The sequence below is a fragment of the Tursiops truncatus genome, chromosome 5, assembly GCF_011762595.2.
Source record: "Tursiops truncatus isolate mTurTru1 chromosome 5, mTurTru1.mat.Y, whole genome shotgun sequence".
NCBI lineage: Eukaryota > Metazoa > Chordata > Mammalia > Artiodactyla > Delphinidae > Tursiops > Tursiops truncatus.
The window spans coordinates 64,464,982-64,484,161 of record NC_047038.1 but is presented as its reverse complement, the minus strand read 5'-3'; the positions used below and the strand labels follow the sequence as shown (position 1 = coordinate 64,484,161).

The 19,180-nt window shown below is 38.8% G+C and overlaps 1 protein-coding gene across 3 annotated transcripts in view; it reads left to right on the top strand.

The window, feature by feature from the left end:
• The window catches only part of RBM47 (RNA binding motif protein 47), a 163,735-nt gene that overhangs the window by 128,425 nt on the left and 16,130 nt on the right, over nt 1–19,180 (top strand). The window lies entirely within an intron of this gene.

Sequence of the window (19,180 nt, the reverse complement as noted above, 5' to 3'; positions counted from 1 at the left end):
ACTGATTGCCCAGCAACTCCCCATGCCCCGCCGAAGTCCCTTTTCATATCCTCTAGGCTGGATTCTGGATTCAGGGACTCGGAGAGCTAAAATTGTTTTAATTATATATATTTAATTGTTTTAATTATATTTATTTTTTTCTATATATTTTTCTATATATTTTTTCTTTTTCTGAAAGCATATTAATTAAAGGAAACTTGGAAATTAAAGAATAACATAAAATTATTTATAATCCCACAATCGAAAGGTAGCCACAGTTAACATTATAGTATATTTAGTCCTTTTAAAGTTTTTAAAAAATTTTCATATATATTCTAAAATATTTTTTAACAAGGTTAACAGAGTTGAGAACATGAAATAAGTATTCTAGCCTACAACTGTGCTGTAATTTTTATAGCCATTTCCATACTGCTGAACATTGTTTGTTACATCACATATAAATACATGCTATATGTTCATTACATTATGCTATAAATACCACAGTAGTGAACATGCCTGACTATAAATTTTACTCATGTCTCCAATTATTTTCTTGGGGTAAATTTCTATAAATGGAATTAATGAGAAGGAACTGCTTTTAATGACTACCGTAAAGCTCTTGATGTTGTCAAACTATCCTCCAGAAATGTACCAAATTATATTTGCCTTCCCATCCCCACCTATTATATATGACAGTGTTCATACCACTACACACATGAACAGATTGAATTCTATCACGTTGAGAAGATGTAAAATTATAAATATTTCTACAGAAGCTCAGGAAGTATAAATCTGTTCCCTCCCCCTGGCCCAGCCCAGCCTTAACCAACACCAGGTCTCTGAAGTAGAAGACAGTATCATCCAATCGACACTGCATCCACCTTGATCTCTCAGATCTGTTCATGGGGGAAAGCACCTATGAGGCTTGCATTCATTCACTTGGCATTCATTACGACTGCGTGTGTTCACTTCTGTACTATGTGCTTCCGGGGAACAAAAGAGCTTTTCTTTGTCTACGAGAAGCTTAATTCAGTTGGTGAGTCCAGACAAACAACAAACAAAAATACTTAACCTTGGATAGGTCGCTTAACTTCTCAAGACCTGTTTCTTCTTCTTTAAAGTGAGAGGTTCAATTTGTCTATATCTAAAGAGTGTCTGAGGTGGTTTTTAGTAAAAATATGTGAGTACACAAAATAGTGAAAACAGCAATTAAAGATATCTAAACTTAGAACAAAAAAAAAAAAAAAAGATATCTAAACTTTGAACAACATGATGTGTTGTATAATTTCCATTATCCCACAGTGAAAGCACACCAATTCTTTAGGAGAAAAAAGTTTCCCTGCGTTAAATACTAGGAAAAAATTTCAAGTTAATCATCTTTTAAAATGTAAAAGTAAAGTAATAGGAAAATCCTGCAAGATGGCCTCTAAGGTTTCTTTTAGCTCTAACATCTATATTCATAAGTAATAGATAAAATAGCAAAGGCCGAGGACCCCCAAAGCAAAGGAATGTCAGTGGGCTTCACAGAAATTTGGAGAGTCATGACTAGGATTTTAAAGTGATCGTTTCTACAGATGAGTTCTGTCTAATCGTCATCTCACCACCCATACACTGAAAGTCTGTCCTAGTACTGGTACTGTTCATGAATTTTAATCAGATTTTCAAACTTTGGAACACACCAAACAGGTTTAAGGAGTAAATAAGCTTATGAATATTTAGCTATGCTTCGCCATTACCACTTACATCCACCAGGAATGTTAAAATTGTCTGACTCAACTACTGAGCAATGTCAGGGAGACTGGGCCAAACTTTGGCAAGAAAGTCTGCCACTGGCCATTGCTCTCTCTTTGAAGCAGACTGTCCCTTGCATTTTAACACACAGTAGCTACTTCATAAATATTTGCTGGATTCCTTTCTACTCAGATTTTGTGCCACTTTGTAATACCGGTTTGTTTTGTACTCAGAAAAAAAAGTTACATATATGTTGGAACAACTTCCAAAATCTAAAAGCATGAAGGAATTGTAATAATACCTCAGACTAGTTCTAATCTTAATCTTGGAACAAGGACACGTTTTGACTAGATTTCACACACTTGAAAAGTCTCAGTTGAAAAGCCAATATATTGATCATTTGCCTCTCTTTGCAATTTGAATCGTAAATATGAAGAAAAAAGCTGCAAAACCTAGAACATCATTTGTCTAATCATTTTCCCATTTTCTCTTAAAGATCTGCATTCCTTCCTCCCTTTCATTCCATATATTAACTCTGCTGGTTTTCCATGACTCTTTTTTTTTTTTGTGGTAAAATATGCATAACATAAAATGTACCATTTTAACCATTTTTAGGTGTACAGTTCAGAGACATTAAATACATTCCCATTGTTGTGCAAATATCACCACCATCCATCTCTAGAACTTTCTCATCTTCCTGTACTGAAACTTTGTACCCATTAAACAATAACTCTCCATTCCTCCCTCCCCCCAGCTCCTGGCAACCACCACTCTATTTTCTGTCTCTATAAATTTGACTATTCCAGGTATCTCATGTAAGAGGAATTATACAATATTTGTCCTTTTGGGTCTGGCATGTTTCACTTAGCATAATATTTTCATGGTTCATCCATGTTGTAGCATGTGCCAGAATTTCCTGCCTTTATAAGGCTGAATAATTTTCTATTTTGTATATATACTACATTTTGTTTATCCATTCATGCATTGATGAACATATGGGTTATTTCCACCTTTGGGCTATGTGAATAATACTGCTGTGATCATGGGTGGTACTAATATCCGTTTGAATCCCTGTTTTCAATTCTTGTGAGTATAAACGCAGTAGTGGAACAGGTGGATCATGTGATAATTCTATGTTTAAGTTTTTGAGGATCTGCCATACTGTTTTCCACAGCAGCTGCACCATTTTGTATTCCCACCAACAATGCACAAGGGTTCCAATTTCTCCACATTCCTGCCAACACTTATTTCTGTGTTGTTTTAAATCATAGACATCCCAACAGGTATGAAGTGGTATATTATTGTGGTTTTGATTTGCATCTTCCTAATGATTAGTGATGTTGAGCATCTTATGCTTATTAGCTATTTGTGTATCATCTTTGGAGAATTGCCTGTTTAGCCCTTCGCCAATTTTTAAATTGGTTGGCTTGCTTTTTTATTGTTGAACTGTAGGAGTTCTTTGTATACTCTGCATATTAATTCCTTAATATTTTGAGAAATTATTTTCTCCTGTTCCATGGGTTGCCTTTTCATTCTGCTTACAGTGTTCTTTGATTCACAGAAGTTTTCGTTTTGATGTAGCCCAATTTATCCATTTTTTTCTTTTGTTGCCTGTGCTTTTGGTGTCATAGAAATCAATGCCAAATCCAATGTCATGCAGTTTTTCCTCTATATTTTCTTCTAAGAGTTTTACAGTTTTAGCTCTTACATTTAGGTCTTTGATCCACTGTGAGTCAATTTTTGTATATGGTGTATGGTAAGGGCCAGGCTTCCTTCTAAAGAGGTACTTTTCAATCCCATCATGTCTCAGTGAAGGTGTGTGTCAGTTAAGCAACTGGCACACATATTCACATGTATGCTCATCCTCACTCACTTTTCTTTCTCGTGTAGGCTTTGGTGGTTTCCCAACAGACAGATGAGAGAAAGCTGAAGCAATTGGGGAACTAACAGCCCAGCAGGCTCAGCTCTTATAACTAGGATATAGCAGTGAGAGCTGTGAGGCAGTGGCCAGGATCAGCAAGCATTTTGATGCAAACATGCTTGATGAAATCCCCAATAAAAGAACAGCAGAGGTGCAGTGAACATTGTGGTAGATGACTCTTTTTGAATTATGGTTTTCTCAGGGTATATGCCCAATAGTGGGATTGCTTGGTCATATGGTAGTTCTAGTTTTAGTTTTTTAAGGAACCTCCTTACTGTTCTCCATAGTGGCTATATCAATTTACATTCCCACCAACAGTGCAGGAGGGTTCCCTCTTATCCACACCCTCTCCGGCATTTACTGTTTGTAGATTTTTTGAAGATGGCTGTTCTGACTGGTGTGAGGGGTGGGATAGGGAGGGTGGGAGGGAGATGCAAGAAGGAGGAGTTATGGGGATATATGTATATGTGTAGCTGATCCACTTTGTTATAAAGCAGAAACTAACACACCATTGTCAAGCAATTATACTCCAATAAAGATGTTAAAAAAAAGAACAGCAGAGGTAGATAGCATTTTAGGCTGAGAAGAAAAAAGGGAGTGTGTGTGTATGTGTTGTGTTCGTGTGTGTGTGTGTGTGTGTGTGTGTGTGTGTGTGTGTGTGTGTTATATGTACATACACTTGGCAGCAGAGGGGAAGAGAGGTCACTCCATGCACTGTGACTGTGAATTTTGGGCTACAGCAAATTTTTATTTATTTATGTTCGTACAAAAATAAATTTCTCTTGGTGCTGCTTTAGAGAAACCAAACTAGATTAGCCACAGTTATGTGGGCAAACTGTATTTCCAAAACAGTTAATCCTAGTTCTGTTTTACAGTGAACAGAACCTAAATGTGCTTACAGTGTAAAATGTGAAGGTCTGCTTAGCCTTCGCTTGCAGAATCTTGAGAAGAAGAAACTACCAGGCGGTGTAAGCTGCCAGTATCACCAGGACCAAAGGTCTGCCCTGCACTCACTGCTCTGACAGGCTTGGAGATAACATCGCCCCACTCACATAACTCATAGTTGCAGGATTCTGCACATGAATTAGATCCTCAACATTAGAACCCAGTATTGGCAGTTGGGCATCCAAATCTCAAATAAATTACTGTTTATCTACTAAGACTCTGACTTCAGGACCTATGAGAAACACACTGTGACCCAGTCAGTCCCCTCTTGTTTTTCATGGGGGCTGGTTTACAGACATAAACTGTTTGCTGCTCTGGGTCCTCATCTTCTCTTTACCATAAAAGGCGACTTAGAGAAAAAGGAAATAACTAAGCTTATTAAGTTTTCTGACGTCAGGTGGGATAAGCTAAGCCACACTTTCTAAAAACAGTTTGCAAGACTGGTGTACTATATTTCCCTTGAAGCATTAAAATCATTTCATACTTTATTAACTCAAAGAATATCCAGTATTTCCCTGTGAGACTGAGAATAAATGACTAGCGTAAATCAGGGGCGTTTTTGCTGGTATGCTAAGTTTTCAATAGAAATATTAACTCCAAGTGCACACAAGGAAAGTACAGACTGCGTGAGACGTGAACAGCAATTACATCTCCAGCAATAGTCCCAGGAGTTTATTATACCTGAAAAATCATAAGCTTCCTGACACTTGACCGTTTTATTCTAAATGCCCTAGGTTCAGGAAAACTCTGGAGATATATTTTCTGTTCATTTCCATCCTTAAATTTCAGTCTATATTTCATGAGTTTCTTTAACTAAGTTCTGCTTTCTGTATAACTTTTATATTCTATGTAACTTTTATGTAAATTTCCAGTTAACTTTAACTGCCTAGTTAAATTATAGAGACTGGGAAAACTGGTTCTCCTTCCCCTCCATCCTCTTTTCTTCTCCTTCTTTTAATAAATATCTTTCCTAAGAATAGAGCAACTTCCCTATGCCCGCCCCACCAAAAAAAAAAAAAAAAAACTCTGCAAATTCTACCTTGAAAAAATTAGCAACTTAGTATTTAAATAATTTGTAATTGAGAAACTCTCTTCCTTTCCCTAGTTTAAAACCATATATTACTACATTTTGTTCAAGTGGTGAATACCCGGTAAAAAGTGGGGGGTGTGTGTGTGTTATTTAAACAAGGATTAAAGCAAACAGCTACTAATCAGTAGCATCAGTAGTACTTTATTCCTATAAGTTACTCTGGGGTACTTAGTAACCAGGTATTTACATTTGAAAACCAGGGATATTAAATGAGAATTTAAGATGAGAAAGAGAAAAAAATAATTAAGAAAAAGAAATTATGAAGAAATATGAATAAGGAGGAAAGACGGCAATAGTGATTTTTTTTCTCCCCTAAAACCAGAGGTCCCAGTGCTGCTTCCCCACTTTTTCCCTGCTGAACAAGAGGTTGCTTGCCTGTGTGGCAAGACAGATAGGTAAGTGACACTACTGGATCAAGAAACTTGGAGATTTCCTACATAGACATTTGTGAACTTCTGTATTCTATTCAGTATCAGATTAGTTTGTGATTTCTCTTCCACGTCATTAAGACCCACTACTGCATGGTAGAGAACTGCTCGGGAGCAGGGAAATACCAGAGAGAAAAGGACCCTATCCCATTGTGTGAGCTGAAGCAGTGTAACACCCAACCTTTCAAAACACCTGCACATAAGAGAGCATATGGAAACTGCCTTCATGGTCAGGCACTGTCTGTGTGCCTATTTCCTTGTGGCGGCAGAAAATCGCTACCACATCCCTGAGACAATACAGTAGAAGCTAAGCATATCGGCTCAGGCAAAAAAAAAAGTCATGGAAGTTCTCCAGCTGCCTGACCAGTGCCTGCTTTACCAAGAAGTGTCTAGGGAGCCTTCGATATAGTCCATCAATCAATGGTTGGCGGGGCTTTTCCCCTTGACACTGCTGATGCCTGAACTGTGTATTAGAAATGCCAGCTCCTGTACCAAAGCTGACCTATCCATTCTTCAGTGTGCTCCTTCTGATTATGTCGACAGACCCTGGACAGTACTTGGCATGGCTATTTGTACACAGTTCCAAATGCAGGTAAACCACAAAAGTTAAATAAATAGATAAGTATAAATAGAAAAACATATCCAGAGCAATTTACTGGTAGTTATACATAATATTAAAATTCTTTTTGTAGCTTTATCCTACCATGTTTCTTATAAAAGGCAGTGCTCATTCACTGGTTCTTTCATTAATTTTTTCCTTTATTGAAATATTTTTTCATTCAGTGCTAGGCACTGGGGATACCAAAATAAAGGTCCCTGCCTTTGAAAAGCTTCAATTATACCTAATGAGATAAACCATATTCTTTTAATTTTTCTAATACATTTCAAACAGTGTAGAAGAAAGTGGAAATAGCCTAAAATGTCTAAAATCACTTCATAATGGAAAGTGAATTTGACTTTTTCTGTTATAAAGGGACCTCTTTCCGATGGCCCCATTTCTAATAGAGTCCAAGTTTTTATAATAAGAATTAAGCTACTGAGTATTAGGGTTTAACTTTAGCCATACTTTTGCTAGAAGGACCTGTTCTTTAAACTATCATTTTCGTTTCTCACTGTATGCAAAATAATAATAATAATAAACCAAATATCACCAGAGGAAGACCAAAGGTAGTAAAGGGAGAGTAATATTTAAACATGTAATGAATAAAAAAATATAATTTGGGGGTTAGTTTAAAGTTGCATTTTCATGCATATCGTCTTTGCCTCCCACTATAAAGTTTACTTTCTTTTATATTTTTTTTCTCACAAAGAGCCTATTATAGTCGTATTGTTTTGGTATTTAAAAATATTTTTAATTTCAAAAATAACCCGCATTCAACTTAAACATTTGTAGAAGAAAGTAACCCATGGCTTATTCAGCATTGAGAGTATTTCTGGCCAAATGCTATTTCACTGTAACTATTGCCTTGGGATACTTGGCAATGAAATACAAGGACATCAACATTAAACAGGATCTGGTTTTTTTCTGTGGTAGCAGATATTTTTTCATAGTCAGAACTGAAATGACTAATGTTAACCAAACAAAATCAGAAGGTCACACCTAAAACTGAAGCTAATGTTTGACTATGTCACTCTATTTCAGAGTCTTTGTTTCAGAACAGACAATTTGTCATTTTTCTTACAAAGAGACCTATGATATTCTTATAGACTACTATTTGACATACCACCAGAAGGTAATATAAGAACATATCCCATAGAGTATGTACTCATGTATAATATGGCATAGTAATAATAGACTATATTATTACTTGCAAATATAGTTTGAAATTGGAGGAAAGGAAGAGCATTTACACATCATCATAAAGACTGTGTAAGCTTATGTTTGGGAAAGTTCACTTTCTAAATCTGTTTTGGCATAAATTCAAGAAAGTAAGCAAATGAAAAATATTCTTTACACACAAATTTTAGAATTTTTAAAAAGCTATAGATATCTGGATCTCTACTCTATTTGGACTGCCCAGATTTTGTCTTGAATATAAATGGACTCTATTGTCAAACAGAAGTTAAACTAGAGACTATCATCCCAAAGATAAGGTTCCTTTATTAAATTATAATTCCAATTTTATCACTGTGTAATTGTGATCTTGAGCTTAAGCACATGATCATCCAGTTTCTCCATCAAGAAAATGGGGCTGATACTTTGGCATAGTTTGTAGGTATATATCAGTATAGGGAAGGTATATACAGGAAAGATATATATAGAGAGAGAGAGATCAATTTTGTAATAACTTGAATCATATTCTAGATGACATAGGGGACTTCCTATCTAAAGGAACTCTATTATAAATCCCTTTGCAAACTAAAGAATATTTTTATAATAAAAATAACCATTCATCAAACTACCAGTTCATATATTCCAATGCTGGCACATAAAGTTTTTCTGTGAATATTATTCCCAGGTAACTTTCTTAAACTTGCAGTGGTAATTTGAATATATCATAGTTAATAAACAATATTTACTACTACATTCAATGGGTAGACACAAAGCATTAGTGTAGGTATACTAAGTAGTGATAAAAAGAATATAATACACAATTGAACAAATATCAAAAAGAACATAGTGTTTGCTTTTTGCATAATCATTAGCTTTAAAAATGCATCATTATAACATTTCACATTTACAATGTCTCAAAGCATTTTCTTATATAAATATAGAACATAATAGCTATAGAAGTTCCCTTCCAGTTTATCCACAAAAATCTGGGAGTAAATTCCCTCAGATTCTTTAGCTTTTAAAATTAAATTGTCAAGCAGAAAATTCGTGATTCTAAGCTCTGGCTATATAATTCTCTCCCAAGAGAACATCCTTGAAAAACGTCTGCTATTTTGCCCAACTGAAATAATAATAATTTAAAAATTATATAGGATATGAGAATATAAAATGTAGTCAATTTGAGCATTTAATATAGCCAAGTACTTTTCTAAGTGCTTTATATGCATTATCATTTAATCTTCACAACAGTGTGAGGTATATTATTACCATTTTATAGATGGTGAAACTGAGGCTCACAAAGATTAAAGTGACTGGTGTGATGACACTTGTTTCTCAAGCGGTGGAGCCAGGGTATAAGCCAGGCAGTCTGACTCCAGAGCCTGGGTTGGGTAAGCCCATCCCACTGCCACATCGTGGTCCCATATTCTCACTTAAAACATTTGGATTATGTGAATTCTAGTCCCTAAACATTTCCATTTAAGAATTTAATTCAATAGATTTTTTTTAAGTCTAAAAATTATCATTTGAACCTATTAACTACTTTATAAAGGGCCAGAAATAGGCTATGGAACAGTTTGTAGAACTCTCTGAAGAGGAGTGGGGAGGGTGGGAGGTGCAGTGAGGCATTTGGTAGAAAGGAATGGTTTTCCAACAGTTTTGCTGTGGATCTGTGCTTGAGTTTCCCTTCAACTCTGTTAACCAATGTCCATCTCTCCTTGATATTGTTTTTATTCTGTTAACACTGGCTATCCCTAACTCTCCTATTACTAAGAAAATAGCAAAGGCAGAGTACCATGGTAGGAAGAGCTTGGACTTTGCCATCAGCTAAATTTCAATTCTGAGTGGTCTTGGGTAAGTTATTTGATTGCTCTGAGCCTCGAGCTCCTGATCTTTAAAAAGGAGGCAATAATAGCCAACATTTATCAAACCCTTAGTATATACTTGGTTTTGTCCTAAGCACTTGGTATATATTGTGTAATTTATTCCTCACAGTGACGCCCTGAGATAGTGATTATTATTACCACCAGTTTCATTTTGCAGATGAGGGTGGTGCGGAACGAAGACTTTAAATAACTTAACCAATGTCATACAGCTCCATAGTTAAAGAACTAGGGCTCAAACCCGGGAAATCTGACCTAGACCAGGTCTTCTTCTATAAAGCGCCAGACAGTAAATATTTTAGGTTTCGTGGACCACACTAGTCTCTGCTGCAGCAGTTCAACTCTGCCATTGTAGCATGAAAGCAGCTGTAAACAATATGTAAACAAATGGGCATGGCTACATTCCAACAAAACTTTATAAGAACAGCCACAGGGTTGAATTTGGCCCTCTGGCTGTAGTTTGCTGATCCCCTGCTCTAGAGCCTGCATTTTAAACTTCATCTCATAGGGATGTCACAAAAAATCAAATAACTTCCTTAAGGTGACTTATGCACATAATAATTGCTCAAAAATCGTAGCTATCATTAACTCAAGAGTTTTTAAACCATACGTTATGGAAATTCTTTGATTATTTGTGGCCCATCTCCTTCCCTCCAGGGAGGATTGCATTTAAGTCATCTATTGTCTTTTATGCCACTCTCTTCGTAGCATGTAAGTAAAATACACTCTCCAGCCACATTTCCAGAAATGCTAGACATGCCTGAAATCATCTCACTGTGCTAAATGATGGCAGTCAGCAGAGTGTTTGGCTTATAAAGATGCTCAATAAAATTGATTTTGATTTTCATGATTTTAATTAATTCATTCCACTACGACATCATCGGGTATTATGTTCACAGTAATGCGATATATGATAATGTAACTTTAAGTGTAGGAGGATAAGGGGAGCTTCACCTTGCAGAATTTCCATCTGTCTCTAAATGTAATTAAACCAGATGCGCAGATTTTCAGTCCTTGTCCACCTGTTATAGCTGGGTCACTCCTTGGGTTCTGTTTTGACCCATGGTTCATTGTTGCTTGTATACTTTATAAAGGCACTGTCATACCTTCGGCACTCAATAAAATGTTAATTGAAAGAACATATGTGTCCTCCTAGGGTTAAATAATCTTAAGTGGCTGCCCATCTTTGCTCAGGATGTTTGCTCTGCTCTCCCTCCTCTCCCTCCTTTGTCCACCCTTGCTAGACTAGGAACCCCAAGGACTGTGCAGTAGTCACCACTGTATCGCCAAGCACCTAGCATGGCCTGGCATATAGCAAGTGTTCAGTCACTTCAATCAGCAAGTGTTTGATTGAATGAATGAACACATACACAAATATTGTTTGATCATCTATTTCATCAGTTCATTGCCTTCTGCCTAAGGGGTACAGAGGTTGATTTTAGTATCAGTAAATTGACTGTGTTCCAGGAGCACATTTACAGTGATTGTTCATAGTGTGTCTTTAAAAAAGACAACTCTGAATCTTTTTTTTTTTTTAATTTATTTATTTTTGGCCGCGTTGGGTCTTCGTTGCTGTGCGTGGGCTTTCTCTAGTTGCAGCGAGCGGGGGCTGCTCTTCGTTGTGGTGCGCAGATTCCTCATTGCAGTGTCTTCTCTTACTGCAGAACACGGGCTCTAGGCACGCGGGCTTCAGTAGTTGTGGCACGTGGGCTCAGTAGTTGTGGCACACGGGCTTAGTTGCTCCGCGGCATGTGGGATCCTCCCGGACCTGGGCTCGAACCCGTGTCCCCTGCATTGGCAGGTGGATTCTTAACCACTGTGCCACCAGGGCAGCCCACAACTCTGAATCTTTTTTTTTTTGTGGTGCGCGGGACTCTCACTGTTGTGGCCTCTCCCATTGCGGAGCACAGGCTCAGCGGCCATGGCTCACGGGCCCAGCCGCTCCGCGGCATGTGGGATCTTCCCGGACCGGGGCATGAACCCGCGTCCCCTGCGTCGGCGGGCGGACTCTCAACCACTGCGCCACCAGGGAAGCCCACAACTCTGAATCTTCAGTGAAGCTTTCTACATAATTAGAAATGAGCAGTGACACCAGAGAAAGGTCTAAGTCTTAAAAACCGGATTGTCAGCGGTTTTCACATGTCCACGAAGCAGAGGGGTCTGAATTTAATGAGGCATTTCTATAGCTTGGCAGATCCTTAGCCTGACTGCAAAAGTGGTCAGGCCTGTCAGTTTGCTGGATGACAAATCAGTTTGACGACAGAATCAGTGTGATAGAGCTTTATGGTGGTAGTTCTTTGCGTTGAAAAATAAAATTGATAGGTTTTCCACCAAATTAAATGAGTAGTTTGGTAACAAAAAAACACTACCTTGGACCTTTGAAAAATGTTGCGCAGTTCTCAGTCTTGACAGCCTTGACAGGAAGAGCCAGATCAAGACATCAAGGCCATGCTGAGTGTGGAGGTGCTACTATTTAATTAGTACCTCCCATGTGTAAGTGTATAATCTGTTTAAAACTCCAAGATAGACTCGATCAGTAATTCTCAACAGGGAGCAATTCTGCCCCCCAAGGAGACATTTTTGGTTGTCACGCATGGAGGGGGTGTGGGCATGTAGAGGGTAGAGGGCAGAGATGCTATGAAACATCCTACAGTGCACAGGACAGCCCCCCAAAACAAAGAATTATCACACCCAAAATGGCAGTAGGGAATGAAGTTCAGAAACTTTGGATTAAATGATACCCAAGGTTCCTTTGCAGCTCAAGTTCTGGGATTTTAGGATATTAGATTATGTACGTGAAAGAATTTTATGAGTTGCCAAACACTATACTATAAATTCAAGCTACTGTTATGATACAAGCCATCGCTGCTCTCCTCCTCCTCTCCGGTATCTGTCTGGCAGTCATCCTTTCTGTTCTGAGCCAGATCCCTCAAAGGTGTAGGTCAAAAGAGCCAAGATAAGGGGTAAAACTAGAAGTCCCTCCTACTGCTTGTTCAGAGCTTGAGAAAATCCAGTAGACAGATGTGGCCACATTTGCAGGTTCATTGTTTTCAGCCTTATCCCATTAACCTGTTGAGAAAAAGTATACATGTGTAATGCTTATTTAAAGGGAACCGGATAGCCAATTCTTAATGGGTATTTATGTGCTGCCAAAGCCCCAAAGAAAATTCCCCCACGCCACCTCTCTGGAGTGGGTGGTGCTACCCGTCTCCTGGTACACAGCCAGCGTCCTTGGGAACCCACAGCCAAATGCCTTATTTTCAGGGATGTGCTGATAGAAATGCCTGGGAAAAGTGAGCCTCTTGGCTTTCATCTGTTTATCAGTCATTCACTGAATGATGCGCCTTGCCGTAACAAAATCTGTACAAGCATCAATACAACTTAAGCAACAATACAATTAACTCTTCTCAGATTAGCCAGGACCCGACAGAAGGAATGGCCCAGGATGTCATTATTCTAGTGCCTCTTTATCCTTCCAGAATTTTCCCTAAATAAAAGAGAGTCATGGGAGGAGTTTTGTGTCTCCCAAGGATCGTGCCTTCAAATAGCACAAGGTTGCCGGCTGAGATAGAAAAGAAAAAAAAAAAAAGAGACCAGGCTTCAGTCTTCAGCTTACTGTGTGGGACCCCAGGTAAATTCCAAGTGTTCTGCCTCCAGTTTGAGCAGGACTTCTTTTACACGTTCAGACTGAGGTAACAGAAATGTCCCCATGCCAGAGGCCGGCTTGGTGGTGGGAGTGTGCTCTCTGATGTTTACTCTAATGGGTGGTGGTAACTTGACACCGGAGCAGTAAGATAACTGCTCAGCGTGAGGCCAAATCTTGGAAACTTTTTGCAGAAGCTGGTCTTCGATTCTGTTCCCCCTGATGTGTGGCACTAAATGTCACTTGATCTTGGAACCAATACTCTGAAATGGGTGCTATTACTAGCACTATCTTAGAGATGTAGACATGAAGCCTCATGTGACATGGCGAGTAAGTGGCACATTCATGATCTGAACTCCTATTTCTTCAACTCCAAAGTCTTTGCTCTTAACCAGAATGGCATATGTTTTATTATATCTACACATTGTGTATTTGAGGTCATGCCTAAGAAGTGACTATTAGTAAAGACAAACATTTTATGGTATAAATAAGGGGACATTAAGAATAGAACTCTAACTGCAAACAGAGATAGAATTACCTCTGGGATAAATACATTCGAAAACCTTCTACTGGATTAAATTCCATCTAGTGCTGGAAGACACTGCTCACCACTGAATATTAACTTCAAATTGCAGTGTGTCCGTTGGTCAGCGAATAAAACTCTTCCAAGAATTCCAATTCCAAATTGCCTATTAAACACACACACACACACACACAACACACACCTGTGAACCAAAGCTCACTGGTAGTTTGCATAATTCTAGAGTAAACTCATGCTCATTTTTGATCCTAAGACTGGTTGGTAAACACTGGAAATATTTCCCAGTACAGTGTTTACAGTGTTATCCCTTGCCCTCTAAAATGTCCCACTTCAGGGAATTCCCTGGTGGTCCAGTGGTTAAGACTCCACGCTTCCACTGCCGGGGGCCCAGTTTCAATCCCTGGTGGGGGAACTAAGATCCCGCAGGCCCCGCAGTGCAGCCAAAAAAAAAGTCCACTTCAAAGTTAAAATCTTACTGAAATGTACTCTAAACTGGTACTAAGGGAATTCAGATCCTTGATGATTTCTAGTTTAAGTCTGAGTTAACCCCAAAATGTTACGTTACCCCAACAAGCTCAAACTCAACCTAAAATAGACAACAAAAATTCTAGCTAATAGTTCAGAATAATAATAGCTTGATTTGAAAGTATATTCTCCTCTGTTTTACATGCCAAACTGTGAATAAATGATTTGTTTTGAATATACTGCCATGTTTGTTTAATGCAAGCAGCCTTCAATGAAGACTAAAGCGTTTTTAGTGTGTGCCAGCTCGGCTCTGTGTTGGGAGGGTCCTGCCTCAGGGGATCTGGCATCCTTGTGAACGACTACACCATTTGCATCCAATGCAGCAAGTCTCTTCAGGTTCTTTCTGAAGAGCCTCTTGCAAACTGCTGTAGCCAAGGGTTAGGTGAGAAACAGGCTTACACTTGGACGCCTGAGCCACATCACCAATGGAGAATCACACTGCCAGACAGCTTACCTGCAGTGAACAGAATCTGGGAGGCTCTGATATGCCCGTCTACACCAGAACTCACAAGCTAGGCTTCTCATTCTGACTGGTTTAAAGTTGGCTGGCGTAATACCTCTTGCTTATTTCCCTATAAACACAAGAATCCTACATAGGGGTAAGAGTCTTACCTCAAGTTCATATATCTTTTTCTTTTTCTAAGTTCAGATTTCTTATGCTGACATTTCTTGAGCACTTGGTGCTAGGTTCAGCACTCAGAGCTTTGCATGGATCATTTCAGCCCAATGGTGAGGGTTAACTTAGTGCAGCTGTGGTACAGACTCTAAGCCACACTGTGGGTTCAAGGTAAGCTCCGTGAGGATGAGGTCCACAGGTATCTGGCACATAGTAGGTGCTCAGTAAATATCTGCAGAATGAATGAATAAATGAACACAAACTCTTCTGTGTTTGTGTCACTTTTAAAATCTTAAGAAATTGTTCACATAAAAGTGTTAGGAGCTGAGCCAACAGTCTTTACCAGATGTCTCTTCTTCTAGGCCTCACAAATTTGACCATGTAGTTAAATGGAAAACAGCTTAGAATGAGGGTGGGAAGGCAGCTCAAGAAGACTCTTTAAAATATGTTAGAACTTAAAACTTTGTCCTGAAATTAAGTCACTGCTCAGCATAGGAAACAGAGGGAAAAGTGACTGTAATACTTAGCAATAGGAATCTCTGTTACTTAGTCTCATTGATGTTCTCTGCACATCTCCTAGAGCAGAGGTTGGCAAACTTTTACTGTACCTGACCAGAGAGTAAACATTTTTTTTTTTTTTTTTTTTGCGGTACGCGGGCCTGTCACTGTTGTGGCCTCTCCCACTGCGGAGCGCAGGCTCAGCGGCCCCGGCTCACGGGCCCAGCCGTTCCGCGGCATGTGGGATCCTCCCGGACCGGGGCACGAACCCGTTTCCCCTGCATCGGCGGGCGGACTCTCAACCACTGCACCACCAGGGAAGCCCGAGAGTAAACATTTTAGCCTTTATGGGCCATGCAATCTCTGTCTGAACTAGTCAGCCCTACCACTGTACTGCAAAAGCAACCATCTTCAAAAAAAAAAAAAAAAACGAGTATGTATGTGTTCCAATAAAATTTTATTTACAAAAACAAATGGCAGGCTATATTTGGCCCATGGCACAGTTCACCAAGCCCTGGTCTAAAGCATGTCTAATTGTCTTAAGTTTTCTGTTTCATCTCTGACAGAAGGATCATACGGCTAATGCCATATAGTTCCCCTTTTTTAAGGCATTAAATAAACCATATATCTTTCACATATCTATGCCTTTGGCCTTGAAAACTCATTGAACAGCACACCATGTAATTTATTTAACTGTGGTATATTATCTTATAAAGACGAGAAGAATGGAGTTCGTAGCCCATAAGGTTTTATTGAATGTACCTTTTTTTTTTTTTTTTTTGTGGTACGCAGGCCTCTTACTGTTGTGGCCTCTCCCGTCGCGGAGCACAGGCTCCGGACGCACAGGCTCATGGGCCCAGCCACTCCAAGGCATGTGGGATCTTCCCAGACCGGGGCACGAACCCGTGTCCCCTGCATTGGCAGGCGGACTCTCAACCACTGCGCCACCAGGGAAGCCCGAATGTACCATTTTTAAATGGCCTCTAATGAAATCCTAATTTTATGGAATCTTTTAATTCTTTTTGCATCTCTGAGCTTTCTCACTCTTTTTTTTTTTTTAGTGTGTGTGTGTGTGTGTGTTAAAATATACATAACAAAGTTAACCGTTTTACCTGTTTTTAAGTGTCCAGTTCAGTGGCATTAAGTACATTCACATTGGTGTGCAGCCATAACCACCAGCCATCTCTAGAACTTTCTCATCATCCTTCACTGAAACTCCATAAACACTAATTCCCCATTCTCCCTCCCTCCAGCTCCTGGCAACCACCATTCTACTTTCTATCTGTATGACTTTGACTGTTTAGGTACTTCATCTAAGTGGAATCATATAATATTTGTCCTTTTGTGTCTGGCTTATTTCACTTAGGATGTCTTCATGGTTCATCCATGCTGCAGCATGTGTGAGAATTTCCTTCCTTTTTAAGGCTGAATAGTATTCCACTGAGTATACATGCCACATTTTGTTTGTCCATTCATGTGTCAATGGACTTTTGGGTTGTTTCTACCTTTTGGCTACTGTGAATAATATTGTTATGATCATTGGTGTACAAATATCTGTGTGAGTCCCAGTTTTCAGTTCTTTTGGTTATATACCCAGTAGTGGAATTGGTGGATCATATGATAATTGCTACCTTTTTGAGGAACCACAATACAGTTTTCCATAGTAGCTGCACCATTTTACATTCCCACCAGCAATGCACAAGGGTTACAATTTTTCTACATTCTTGCCAACACTTATTTTGGTTTTTTGTTAGTTTCTATGTTTGGTTGGTTATAATAGGCATGCTAGTGGATGCAAAGTGGTATCTCATTGTGGTTCTCAGTTGTTTTTATGCTAGTGTTTGTAGTTAGTGTAAAAAATAGTTCTTTTAAACACTACATTAATTTATATCTCATGCAAATTTTATATATATATATATTCACATATATGTGCATTTATTCCTCTCCTAATGCCAAAATTATGTGAGATGGCTTCCAAGGACATGAAAACAGTAAGATGAATAATATACATAGCTAAATTCATGGCACTGGGGATATAGAAGACTAAAAAAAATGAACCAATAGCCACGATTAGATGAACCTGAGAGTGTGTTGTGATGTCCTATACAATTACAAAACTAAAGTGACAAAGTCAATCCTGAACTTGTTAGTGGCCAAAGAAAAAAGGGAAAGGGGGCCAGTAACATGATTCACTTATTCCAGATGATGAAAGCTCAGGAAAAAAAGGCTTTTCTTGGCTCGCAGATATAGGAAAATAAGCTATAACTATTTTAAAAGAGATGATATGTTACTGAAAGCAGCAGAATTTTTGGTGAAATTAATGGGGCTGGAATTGGGAATGACTCCTCTAGCCTGACTGTTATACAACTTTTTTTGTGTTAAATGGTAGTTTCAAAGTACAATTTTAGGGAAATAAAAAGTCAACTCCACATCTCTCAGGAGAGCGATAAGGACTATTCCTTTGGACTTTAGTCACTGTTTTATGTAGGACAACTATGTAAGATCTTGAATTCCCTCATATATGTTTATATATGTACCTGGCATTTGCTTCCCAGGTCACAGATTATAAATGCATATGTGTTTGTACAGATAATCTTCTTAAGAATATATCCTTATCTTCCTTTTGGAAGGAGGGAAAGATCTTCATGTTCAAATTTGATATTGAAATTTCTGCTTCAACTTGAAACTACAGGAACTGATGTATATTTTCAAATTTATACCAGAAAAAAGGCTTCATGATAACTGGATATGTTGCCAAACCAGCCTTCAAGCAGTTGAAGAGCAAAGCAAATTAAAAATAAGAATAGAAGCCGTATCAAACAGATGTTTTTAAAGAACTGAGAAAGTGTCAAAATTACTCTAAAACTGAAAGAATTGGTCTGAAGTTTTACCCAGAAGTTTGGATGAAGAATAATAACTGACATTTCTTGAGCATTTACAATGTTCCAGGCATAGTTCAAAGTGCTTTGTATGTATTAACTCACTTCTCTAAACTCAACAAAGTTAATACTACTGTCATCATTCCCATTTTATAGATAGGGAAACTGAGGCATGGGGTAGCTGAATATCCTTGCTCCAGGTCATACAACTAGGAAGTGTTAGAGCTAGGATTCACACACAACCACGCATTCTGGCTCCAGTGGCCAGTCACTGACCCACTAAACTGCAGGGGTCCCCAGCCTCTGAGGTACCGGTCCCTGGCCTGTTAGGAACCTGGCCGCACAGCAGGAGGTGAGCGGCGGGTGGGCGAGCGAAGCTTCGTCTGTATTTACAGCTGCCCCCCATAGTTCACATTACCACCTGAGCTCCTCCTCCTATCAGCATTATGGTGAGTTGTATAATTATTTCATTATATATCACAATGTAATAATAATAGAAATAAAGTGTACCATAAATGTAATGCGCTTGAATCATCCAGGAACCATCCCCCACCCCCACCCCATCCGTGGAAAAATTGTCTTCCACGAACTTGGTCCCTGTCGCCAAAAAGGTTGGGGACCACTGCTAAACTGTACTGCCCCTTGATGTTACAGCAAATGAACCAAAGAAGTATTGGTTGGCCAATGGGCAAATATCTTCTGTTGTGTCCCTATATTTTCTTTTGTTTTG